Raw genomic sequence first — 12,262 nt, 5'->3', positions numbered from 1 at the left:
GGGTAAAATAAAAAATAAATGAACACTAACAATTTCAAAGATAACACAACACATTCGTAAACTGAGCTAATAAAGTCGGTCATACGCCATACAGTGTTCTACTCTTACATATCGAATTCCAACTGCCAGGGGATCTTTTACATGCATGCCAAGTACCTGGGACATTTTAAAAGAAGAGGGAGATTTGATAGATATCCAGTGGCAAATGGTCGAAGAAGGGGTCAATTTTCGCAATTGCAGGAAAACATATTGTAAAATCAATGGTAATATTTTTGAAGCCTGGGGGAAATATACAGATCGGTCAATTACAACAAGTGCTTTTTTTTAAAGCTAGCAGGGAATTTATATGGCCGTAAATGGGCTAGATATTTAATGGAACCACAAATTAAGTAACTGATTTATTTATAAAAGTCGTAGATAGATAATTTAATGAAACCAAAGTAACTGAAATGATACAAATAGTATTATTAAAAGTGCCATGACACATTGTTATTGTTATAAATGTATGAAAAAAATATTAAAAATACGTAAAACTTGTTTATTGATTTGTGGGATGAAACGACCTGTGTCATTTTGGAATGAAACAGTCCGGATGAAACAGCCCGGGGTGAAACGGTCGTGGGATGAAACGACCTGCTCCCGGTTTTTCATACCATCTGAAAGATTAGACAGCTGTCCTTGTTGTCAGGCCCTCTGTACTGCCCCATTGACAAGGGGAAACAACCCGGAAAATCCTGAGGAACTTTTTCGGCCAATTACCGGGAACGAACCCGCGACCTCCAAGCTACCGAGCCAACGTCTTACTCACTTAGCCACCATGGCTCCAGGCTACTTATTGTTATCTTAGTGCTTCATAAAATCTGGTTCTCCACCTTCAAGTCAAGCGACTGCTTTTTTCGACTGAAATATGCACTGAAATATTCGACTTGACGAGGTCACATTAAAAACCCTGTCTCGTCAGTGGCGGCGCCAGATGCCCCCCCATTAATCTGGTCTGCCCCCCAATAATTTTAGAAAATAAAAAAAAGTATTTGTAATACATTTCGGTAACCAATACCTTCTACGGTGAATAAATCCCACATCCCCACTCAGTCATAAACTTGCATGTTGTAGAGCATTTCCGAAAGTCTATTTTTCAAAATTGTCTTGGCGAGGTCCCCGAATTCGTTGAGGTTCGCAAGTCCGTTCGTTTGACATTTTGTTCTCTAGTCGGATAAACTAGTGATCAGGCGACGAACGGTCTCTGGGCAGATCTATTTATCTCGACGATCGGTGCCTGACAGAATACTGTAAGACAGCATTTCCGGCAGTCTATTTTTCAAAATTTTCTGGGGGAGGACTCCCTGCTTTGACGCTCATTAGTGGGCTTCGTCGTGATTCGCAAGTCCGTTCGTTTGACACTTTACCTCATCGATCAGTGCCTGAAATACTGCCAGGCTGCATTTCCAGCAACCTGTTTTTCAAAATTTTCTGGGGGAGGCCCCCTACTCCTAGTTGAAGCTCATGCCTTTGCCCCCTTAACCTTGGACTTTGCCCCGTCTTTGCCCCTCCAATCACTGACGGCTGGCGCCGCCACTGTGTCTCGTCCAATACCCCCAGCCCCTGACTACAGGCATATGTAGGATTCTATTCACTTAAATGACGGGGCCAAAAACATTACTCTCCAGTTAAGTACATGTATCACCTAAATACCTAGATCATAAGACTACTTTATTTTGCCCGAAAAATCTGACTTTAAAGTAGTTGGGAGGGATGGGGGTTGAAGCCCCTGGCTACAAGCATGATTGGGCTATTCTATATTACCTTCGTTCACTGCCACCGGTGCTTAATATTGAGCGACTGGTTTTATCAACTGGGATAAATGATATTTGAGTTAGTGCGTTTTTTATCGAGTCAAACAAACTATTCCCAAATTTTAGCCAACCATCGCTGAGTTTATTGACTGGAAATCCTAGTGGTACTTAGGGGTAATTGACCGATACCAACATAAATATATCAGAATCGACCTCACGTTACCGGATCCTGTTAAATACTTACCGAAATCAGGTTAACTCACAATGCGTGATTTGCATTTTTCGGAAAATATCAAATCTCTCACGACTTAATCCACACTTCAGGCCCGGCCCATAGCTAGCTCAAAAATGTTGGCGAGGTGGGAGGGGGGGGGGGCTTGGGTGGCAAATAGGGTTTTGCACCTGATGAGGGGAATTATGAAAATGACGAAAAATTTCAATTTTGAGACTGAATTTGCGATATGATATTTTGATGTTATAATATATGAGCAAAACGAAAAGTTTGGAATCGGGTTAGATCAGTACGTGCGACTTGTTTAAATTTTGAAGATTATCACGTCGTTTTGGGCACCCAGTTAATTCAAAGGCGCCCAACCAATCTGACTTGGCAATATTGGCGCCCTGCCATTATATTATGGGTGCCCATGATCTCGTCGTGGACGTCCCACCCCTTCCGAGAATTATGGGCGCCCCACCGGGATGAGGCACCCTATTGATCAAGTCGTAGGCACCTCATATAATGTTTGGGGAGGCGTTCTAGTCCTTCGGATGAAACGAAAAACCGAGGTCCCGTGTATACATTAGAATGCACGTAAAAGATCCTATGGCAGTCTTCATTAGCCCAGTATAGGAGTAGGACGTTAAACCCCATTTCATTTCATTTCCATTTTTTATTCAGAGCACAGTTTTCTTAATTTCGAAGCACGTTTGTGCTCCAAGGCACATTCTTTTAGGCCCTGTACTGGGGCGAATGACCAGAACGACAAGGCAATATTGATGTGGCAACTTATTCCTTGCAAATCACCACAACTGCCAAGTCGATCAGGCATATGGTACGTCTTCTCCCGAGTCATTAGTACAGCAAAACCTCGGCTATACATTCCCAAATTGGTAGTGGGTGGGGGCAGATATAGAAATTGAGCCTTGTTCAGGTGGAACAGAAACGACTAATTCGCAGCTGAAAGTTTAAAGACGTGTAGGCCTAATGCTTTGAATGCACTGGACTCCAATGCTAAGCAAAAACTGTTATCTCAAATTAATATAAAGCCTCTTGCCTCGTTCACATAATCGGCAATGGCCTGTGGATGGATTTCAGAATCTTAATTTACGTAGCATCTCAATTTACGTCTAACGCAGCTTGTTCACAGCAAAATTACAGATTCAGTAAAAACAACGATCGTAAAATATTTTATTTTTAAACGATTTATTTTATTTGTAAACGATTTTTAACTACATCTATAAGTATATAATTGATTAAGAATTAAGATATAAGTTGGACCATATTAAACAATATCTTAAAATAAGTTGGTATAGATAAATATTAAATGTGGTTTCAGGCAAAAATCTCATTAACAAAAGTATATAATTGATTAATTTGGCCTGATGATTATCGGCTGGCCTACATTAAACAATATTTTAAAATAAGTGGGTATAGATAGAAAAGATAAATGTGGTTGCACGTAAAAATCTCAACCCCACTACCACCCCCATATGTTTGTATGTCGAAAATTTCAAAATGATTTTGGCACCATTAAAATTACCATAAAAAGGTATGTTCCAAGTTTAAGGAAAAGGGAAAATTTACAAATTTGGACTTGTAGCATGACGGACCAACAGGCATAATAGATCTACCCACCCCCCACCCCCCAATCACAAGATGTATGTGTTGAAATTTTCGAAATAATTTTGACCCCATTCAAATTCCCATAACGGTCATGTTCCAAGTTTAGAATTTTGTTCTGTAGCATAAAAATATGGGCATATAAAAATATCTAATTATTGTTTAATATAGGCGTATAAGAAAAACTAAATAATGTACAATAATTTGGGAAATATAAATCAAAATCTCTTATCTATAAGTAAATAATTGATTAAGAAATAATATAATCTATTCAACAGATGAATTATTTGAATTTTGACCTCGTTCTATGTCCTTATAAAGTATTATGTTACCCTAACACAACTGACAATAATATAAACATGTGAATATTTATATCAATCTTTGTAGGCTTTTCCGACAATCTCTAGAGCCTGTTATCATATTATAGTATATATTTATTTGAAACAATGATGTAGATATGAGTGGTCAGTATTAAAAGCCAGCTAAATAACCCTAACTCCCATCTAGGAAGGGGCAGGTAGGATTTTTGCAAGTCCCCAGATCAACTGGAAGTGTTTACTCACTATTGACCTTACATTGCAAAATACATAATTATGCGTATAATATAAATGAACAATTATAACAGTAGACACCAGTCCTACAACTTCATTAAAACAAAATACTATTTTGGCAATAACAAGATTATAATTTGTCTTATTTAACATCAGATATTTTGATTACAATAACAAAAACTTTCAATGGGAAATACAAATATAAATCAAAACCTCTTATCTATAAGTATATAATTGATTAAAAAATGATTTAATCTATTCTGACTGATGACTTATCAGTTGGCCTACATTAAATATTCTAAAATATGTGGATATAGATAAAAAAAGCTAATAAATGTGGTTGCGCGTCAATATCTCGACCCCACTACCACCCCCATATATTTGTATTTCGAAAATTTCGAAATGATTTTGGCCCCATTAAAATTACCATAAACAGGTATGTTCCAAGTTTAAGGAAAAGGGAAAATTTACAAATTTGGACTTAGGGCATGACGGACCAACAGACGTAATAGATCTACCCCCCCTCCCCTGCCCCAATCACATGATGTTGGTATGTCGAAAATTTCGAAATAATTTTGACCCCGTTTAAATTCCCATAACGGTTATGTTCCAAGTTTAGGAAAATGGAAAATTTAGAAGTTTGTTCTGTAACATTAAAATATGGGCCTATAAAAATATCTAATTATTGTTTAATATAGGATTATAAGAAAAACTAAATAATGTATAATAATTAGGGACATACAAATATAAATCTCTTATCTATAAGTAAATAATTGATTAAGAAATAATATAATCTATTCAACAGGTGGATTATTTTAATTTTGACCTCATTGTATGTACTTATAAAGTATTAGGTTACCCTAACACAACTGACAATAATATAAACATGTGAATATTTATATCAATCTTTGTAGGCTTTTCTGACAATCTCTAGAGACTGGTATCATCATATTATAGTATATATTTATTTGGAACAATGATGTAGATATAAGTGGTCAGAATTATAAGCCAGCTAAAAAAACCCTAACTCCCATCTAGGAAGGGGCAGGTAGGATTTTCCCAAGTCCCTAGATCAATTTTAAATGTTTACTCACTATTGACTTTACATTGTAAAATACATAATCCTGCATATAATATAATCGAAAAATTATAACAGTAGACACCAGTCCTACAACTTCATTAAAACAAAATACTATTTTGGCAACAACAAGATTATAATTTGTCTTATTTAACATCAGATATTTTGATTACAATAACAAAAACTTTCAATGGGAAATACGAATATAAATCAAAACCTCTTATCTATAAGTATATAATTGATTAAGAAATGATATAATCTATTCCGACTGATGACTTATCAGTTGGCCTAAATTAAACAATATTTTAAAATATGTGGGTATAGATAAAAAAGCTAATAAATGTGGTTGTGCATCAAAATCTCGACCCACTACCACCCCCATATCTTTGGATGTCGAAAATTTCGAAATGATTTTGGCCCCATTAAAATTACCATTAACAGATATGTTCCAAGTTTAAGGAAAAGGGAAAATTTACAAATTTGGACTTGTAGCATGACGGACCAACAGGCATAATAGATCTACCCCCCCCTCCCCTGCCCCAATCACATGATGTTGGTATGTCGAAAATTTCGAAATAAATTTGACCCCGTTTAAATTCCCATAACGGTTATGTTCCAAGTTTAGGAAAATGGAAAATTTAGAAGTTTGTTCTGTAACATTAAAATATGGGCATATAAAAATATCTAATTATTGTTTAATATAGGCGTATAAGAAAAACTAAATAATGTATAATAATTAGGGAAATATAAATCAAAATCTCTTATCTATAAGTAAATAATTAAGAAATAATATAATCTATTCAACAGATGAATTATTTTAATTTTGACCTCGTTCTATGTACTTATAAAGTATTATGTTACCCTAACACAACTGACAATATAAACATGTGAATATTTATATCAATCTTTGTAGTCTTTTCTGACAATCTCTAGAGACTGGTATCATCATATTATAGTATATAATTATTTGAAACAATGATGTAGATATGAGTGGTCAGTATTGAGAGCCAGCTAGGGAGGGGGGAAGGGGGCAGAATTTTCCCCCAAGTCCCCAGATCAAGTGGAAGTGTTTACTCACTATTGACCTTACATTGTAAAATTACATAATCATTCATATAATATAATGAACAATTATAACAGTAGCAGTCCTACAACTTTATTAAAAAAAAAAAAAAAAAAATACTATTTTGGCAGTAACATGATTATAATTGGTCTAATTTAACATCAGATATTTTGATTACAATAACAAAGACTTTCAATGAGAAATATGAAAATATATATATCAAAACTTTATCTATAAGTATATAATTGATTAAGAAATGATATAATTCATTCCAACTGATGACTTATCAGTTGGCCTACATTAAACATTATTTAAAATAAGTGGGTATAGATAAAAAAGATAAATGTGGTTGCACGTAAAAATCTCAACCCCACTACCACCCCCATATGTTTGTATGTCGAAAATTTCAAAATGATTTTGGCACCATTAAAATTACCATAAAAAGGTATGTTCCAAGTTTAAGGAAAAGGGAAAATTTACAAATTTGGACTTGTAGCATGACGGACCAACAGGCATAATAGATCTACCCACCCCCCACCCCCCAATCACAAGATGTATGTGTTGAAATTTTCGAAATAATTTTGACCCCATTCAAATTCCCATAACGGTCATGTTCCAAGTTTAGGAAAATAGAAATTTTAGAATTTTGCTCTGTAGCATAAAAATATGGGCATATAAAAATATCTAATTATTGTTTAATATAGGCGTATAAGAAAAACTAAACAATGTATAATAATTTGGGAAATATAAATCAAAATCTCTTATCTATAAGTAAATAATTGATTAAGAAATAATATAATCTATTCAACAGATGAATTATTTGAATTTTGACCTCGTTCTGTCCTTATAAAGTATTATGTTACCCTAACACAACTGACAATAATATAAACATGTGAATATTTATATCAATCTTTGTAGGCTTTTCCGACAATCTCTAGAGCCTGTTATCATATTATAGTATATATTTATTTGAAACAATGATGTAGATATGAGTGGTCAGTATTAAAAGCCAGCTAAATAACCCTAACTCCCATCTAGGAAGGGGCAGGTAGGATTTTTGCAGGTCCCCAGATCAACTGGAAGTGTTTACTCACTATTGACCTTACATTGCAAAATACATAATTATGCGTATAATATAAATGAACAATTATAACAGTAGACACCAGTCCTACAACTTCATTAAAACAAAATACTATTTTGGCAATAACAAGATTATAATTTGTCTTATTTAACATCAGATATTTTGATTACAATAACAAAAACTTTCAATGGGAAATACGAATATAAATCAAAACCTCTTATCTATAAGTATATAATTAAGAAATGATATAATCTATTCTGACTGATGACTTATCAGTTGGCCTAAATTAAACAATATTTTAAAATATGTGGGTATAGATAAAAAAGCTAATAAATGTTGGCCTACATTAAATATTCTAAAATATGTGGGTATAGATAAAAAAAGCTAATAAATGTGGTTGCGCGTCAATATCTCGACCCCACTACCACCCCCATATATTTGTATGTCGAAAATTTCGAAATGATTTTGGCCCCATTAAAATTACCATAAACAGGTATGTTCCAAGTTTAAGGAAAAGGGAAAATTTACAAATTTGGACTTAGAGCATGACGGATCAACAGACATAATAGATCTACCCCCCCTCCCCTGCCCCAATCACATGATGTTGGTATGTCGAAAATTTCGAAATAATTTTGACCCCGTTTAAATTCCCATAACGGTTATGTTCCAAGTTTAGGAAAATGGAAAATTTAGAAGTTTGTTCTGTAACATTAAAATATGGGCATATAAAAATATCTAATTATTGTTTAATATAGGCGTATAAGAAAAACTAAATAATGTATAATAATTAGGGAAATATAAATCAAAATCTCTTATCTATAAGTAAATAATTAAGAAATAATATAATCTATTCAACAGATGAATTATTTTAATTTTGACCTCGTTCTATGTACTTATAAAGTATTATGTTACCCTAACACAACTGACAATAATATAAACATGTGAATATTTATATCAATCTTTGTAGTCTTTTCTGACAATCTCTAGAGACTGGTATCATCATATTATAGTATATAATTATTTGAAACAATGATGTAGATATGAGTGGTCAGTATTGAGAGCCAGCTAGGGAAGGGGGCAGAATTTTCCCCCAAGTCCCCAGATCAAGTGGAAGTGTTTACTCACTATTGACCTTACATTGTAAAATACATAATTATGCATATAATATAAATGAATAATTATAACAATAGCAGTCCTACAACTTTATTAAAACAAAATACTATTTTGGCAATAACAAGATTATAATTTGTCTTATTTAACATCAGATATTTTGATTACAATAACAAAAACTTTCAATGGGAAATACGAATATAAATCAAAACCTCTTATCTATAAGTATATAATTAAGAAATGATATAATCTATTCTGACTGATGACTTATCAGTTGGCCTACATTAAATATTCTAAAATATGTGGATATAGATAAAAAAAAGCTAATAAATGTGGTTGCGCGTCAATATCTCGATCCCACTACCACCCCCATATATTTGTATGTCGAAAATTTTGAAATGATTTTGGCCCCATTAAAATTACCATAAACAGGTATGTTCCAAGTTTAAGGAAAAGGGAAAATTTACAAATTTGGACTTAGAGCATGACGGACAAACAGACATAATAGATCTACCCACCCCCCACCCCCCAATCACAAGATGTATGTGTCGAAATTTTCGAAATAATTTTGACCCCATTCAAATTCCCATAACGGTCATGTTCCAAGTTTAGGAAAATAGAAATTTTAGAATTTTGTTCTGTAGCATAAAAATATGGGCATATAAAAATATCTAATTATTGTTTAATATAGGCGTATAAGAAAAACTAAATAATGTATAATAATTTGGGAAATATAAATCAAAATCTCTTATCTACAAGTAAATAATTGATTAAGAAATAATATAATCTATTCAACAGGTGAATTATTTGAATTTTGACCTCATTCTATGTACTTATAAAGTATTATGTTACCCTAACACAACTGACAATATAAACATGTGAATATTTATATCAATCTTTGTAGTCTTTTCTGACTATCTCTAGAGACTGGTATCATATTATAGTATATACTTATTTGAAACCATGATGTAGCTATGATTGTCAGTATTGAGAGCCGGCTAGGGAGGGGGGAAGGGGGCAGAATTTTCCCCAAGTGCCCTGATCAACTAAGTTTTTACTCACTATTGACCTTACATTGTACATGTAAAATACATAATCATGCATATAATATAAATGAACAATCATAACAGTAGACACCAGTCCTACAACTTCATTAAAACAAAATACTATTTTGGCATTATTATAATTTGTCTAATTTAACATCAGATATTTTGATTGCAATAACAAAAAACACCACGAGTGTCAATAACAGCAGCGCAGAGTCTGTACATGGAGTGGTCAGACGATTGATGAATGCCATCTGCACCTGGAACCACACTCTCAGAAAAGCCTGACGCAATCCATTGGCTGTGTTTGGTCTTGGCACGACGTTATTAAGTCTCCTCTGAATTTCATCCCAAAGATATTCAATCGGGTTTAAGTCCAGACTAAAGGCTTGCCAGTGCAAGATGTTGACACCTTTCTGCTGTAGAAAGTCCCAAGTAACTCTGGCAGTGTGGGCACGGGCATTGTCTTACTGGAAAACATTGTTTCAATGATGTGTGAAATGTGGTATGACGTGGGGTCTGAGAGCTTGATCGATGTAGCGCACTGCAGTTATGCTGCCTCCTCCCCCTGGACCAAAATTTTGGAACACCACAGGATCCACTCTCTAGTTCAGGCCGATTCCAGCCCAAACCATTATGCTTGGACCTCCCCATGAGTCTCGTTCCATGACACATTGGTCAGAATAACGCTGGCCATGTCGACGCCATATTCTGGTCCTGCCATCTGCAGTTGATACGCAATACCGACTCTCATCTGTGAACAGAACAGTTCTTCATTCCCTGTGTCGCCAGTTCTGGTGTTGTTGGGCAAACTGTAGACGGTCACGTCGATGGCAAAGGTGAGGATCAATCCACAGTAAGGTCTACGGTAATGGATGTTCTCGCTGGTGAGACGTTGGTGAACTGTATCGGTACTGTTGGGTCTCCCGTGTGTGTGTTCCCACTGTCTGATGTGCTGTCTCCAATGCCTGTGTGAAGGGTTTCTGCACGTGCTGTCGCACAACATGGCCGTCTTATCGCCTTGTGGTAACCCTTGGTCTACCTGTTCGGAGGCGATCATCCATGGTGTTGGTAGTATATGTGGGTATAGATAAAAAAAAAATATAATAAATGTGGTTACGCGTACAGATTTCCTCGGCCCAACTACCACCCCAATATGTTTGTATGTCGAAAATTTCGAAATGATTTTGACCGCATTAAATTTACCATAAATTGGTGTTCCAAATTTAAAGAAAAAGGAAAATTTAAAATGACTGACCAACAGGCATAATAGATCTACCGCCCCCCGCCAAATCACATGATGTTGGTATGTCGAAAATTTCGAAATAATTTTGACCCCATTTCAATTCCCATAACGATTATGTTCCAAGTTGAGGAAAATAGAAAATTTAGAATTTTGTTCTGTAACATGAAATATGGGCATATAAAAATATCTAATTATTGTTTAATATAGGTGTATAATGTAGAAAAACTAAATAATGTATAATAATTAGGGAAATATAAATCAATCTCTTATCTATAAGTATATAATTGATTAAGAAATAATATAATCTATTCAACAGATGAATTATTTGAATTTTGACCTCTTCTACGTCCTTATAAAGCATTAGGTTACCCTATAGTATATACTTATTTGAAACAATGATGTAGATATGAGTGGTCATTATTGAGAGCTGGCTAGGGAGGGGGGAGGGGCAGAATTTACCCCAAGTCCCCAGAAAAAGTGGAAGTGTTTACTCACTATATATAATATAATTGAAACATTATAACAGTAGACACCAGTCCTACAACTTCATTAAAACAAAATACTATTTTGGCAGTAACAAGATTATAATTTGTCTAATTTAACATCAGATACTTTGATTACAATAACAAAGACTTTCAGTGGGAAATACGAATATAAATCAAAACCTCTTAATTATAAGTGGGGGTTGGATGGCCAAATGATTAGCGCATGCACACTGTATCATAAGGTCTGTCATTGAGTCAACTGGCCAACCTGGTTCCTGAAAAACAAACATAGGTGGCCGAAAGCAATTATTACATGTGCCATGACAAACAAAAAAAAAGCCAAATTAACTTAATCTCTACTGAACTAAATGGAACTGAACTGGACTGTTCAGCTAGTCTTATCCCCAAGTATTGAGAGCAACTCGGTCTGCAGCCTGCCACTACCCTCAAAAAATCAATCAAAAAAACTGTACTCTCCTTTTATTCCAAATCGTTCAAACAGATCATCACCATACTGCCTTGCCTGTATCCTCTTCCATCTGTGTCCACCATTCTGCCTTGCCTGCATCCTCTTCCATTTGTGTCCACCATTCTGCATCCGCCAACCTGGTTCCTGAAAAACAAACTTAGGTGGCCGAAAGCAATTAGTACATGTGCAATGACAAACAAAAAAAAGCCAAATTAACTTAATCCCTACTGAACTAAATGGAACTGAACTGGACTGTTCAGTTAGTCTTATCCCCAAGTATTAAGAGCGACTCGGTCTGCAGCCTGCCACTACCCTCAAAAAAATCAATAAAAAAACTGTAATCTCCTTTTATTCGGAATCATTCAAACAGATCACCACCATACTGCCTTGCCTGTATCCTCTTCTATCTCGTCCACCATTCTGCCTTGCCTTGCTTGCATCAACTTCCATCTGTGTCAACCATTCTGCATCCGCCAACCTGGTTCCTGAAAAACAAACTT

This window comes from Patella vulgata, chromosome 1, assembly GCF_932274485.2.
Source record: "Patella vulgata chromosome 1, xgPatVulg1.2, whole genome shotgun sequence".
In the NCBI taxonomy this organism is placed as follows: domain Eukaryota; kingdom Metazoa; phylum Mollusca; class Gastropoda; family Patellidae; genus Patella; species Patella vulgata.
This window is presented reverse-complemented; position numbering follows the sequence as displayed.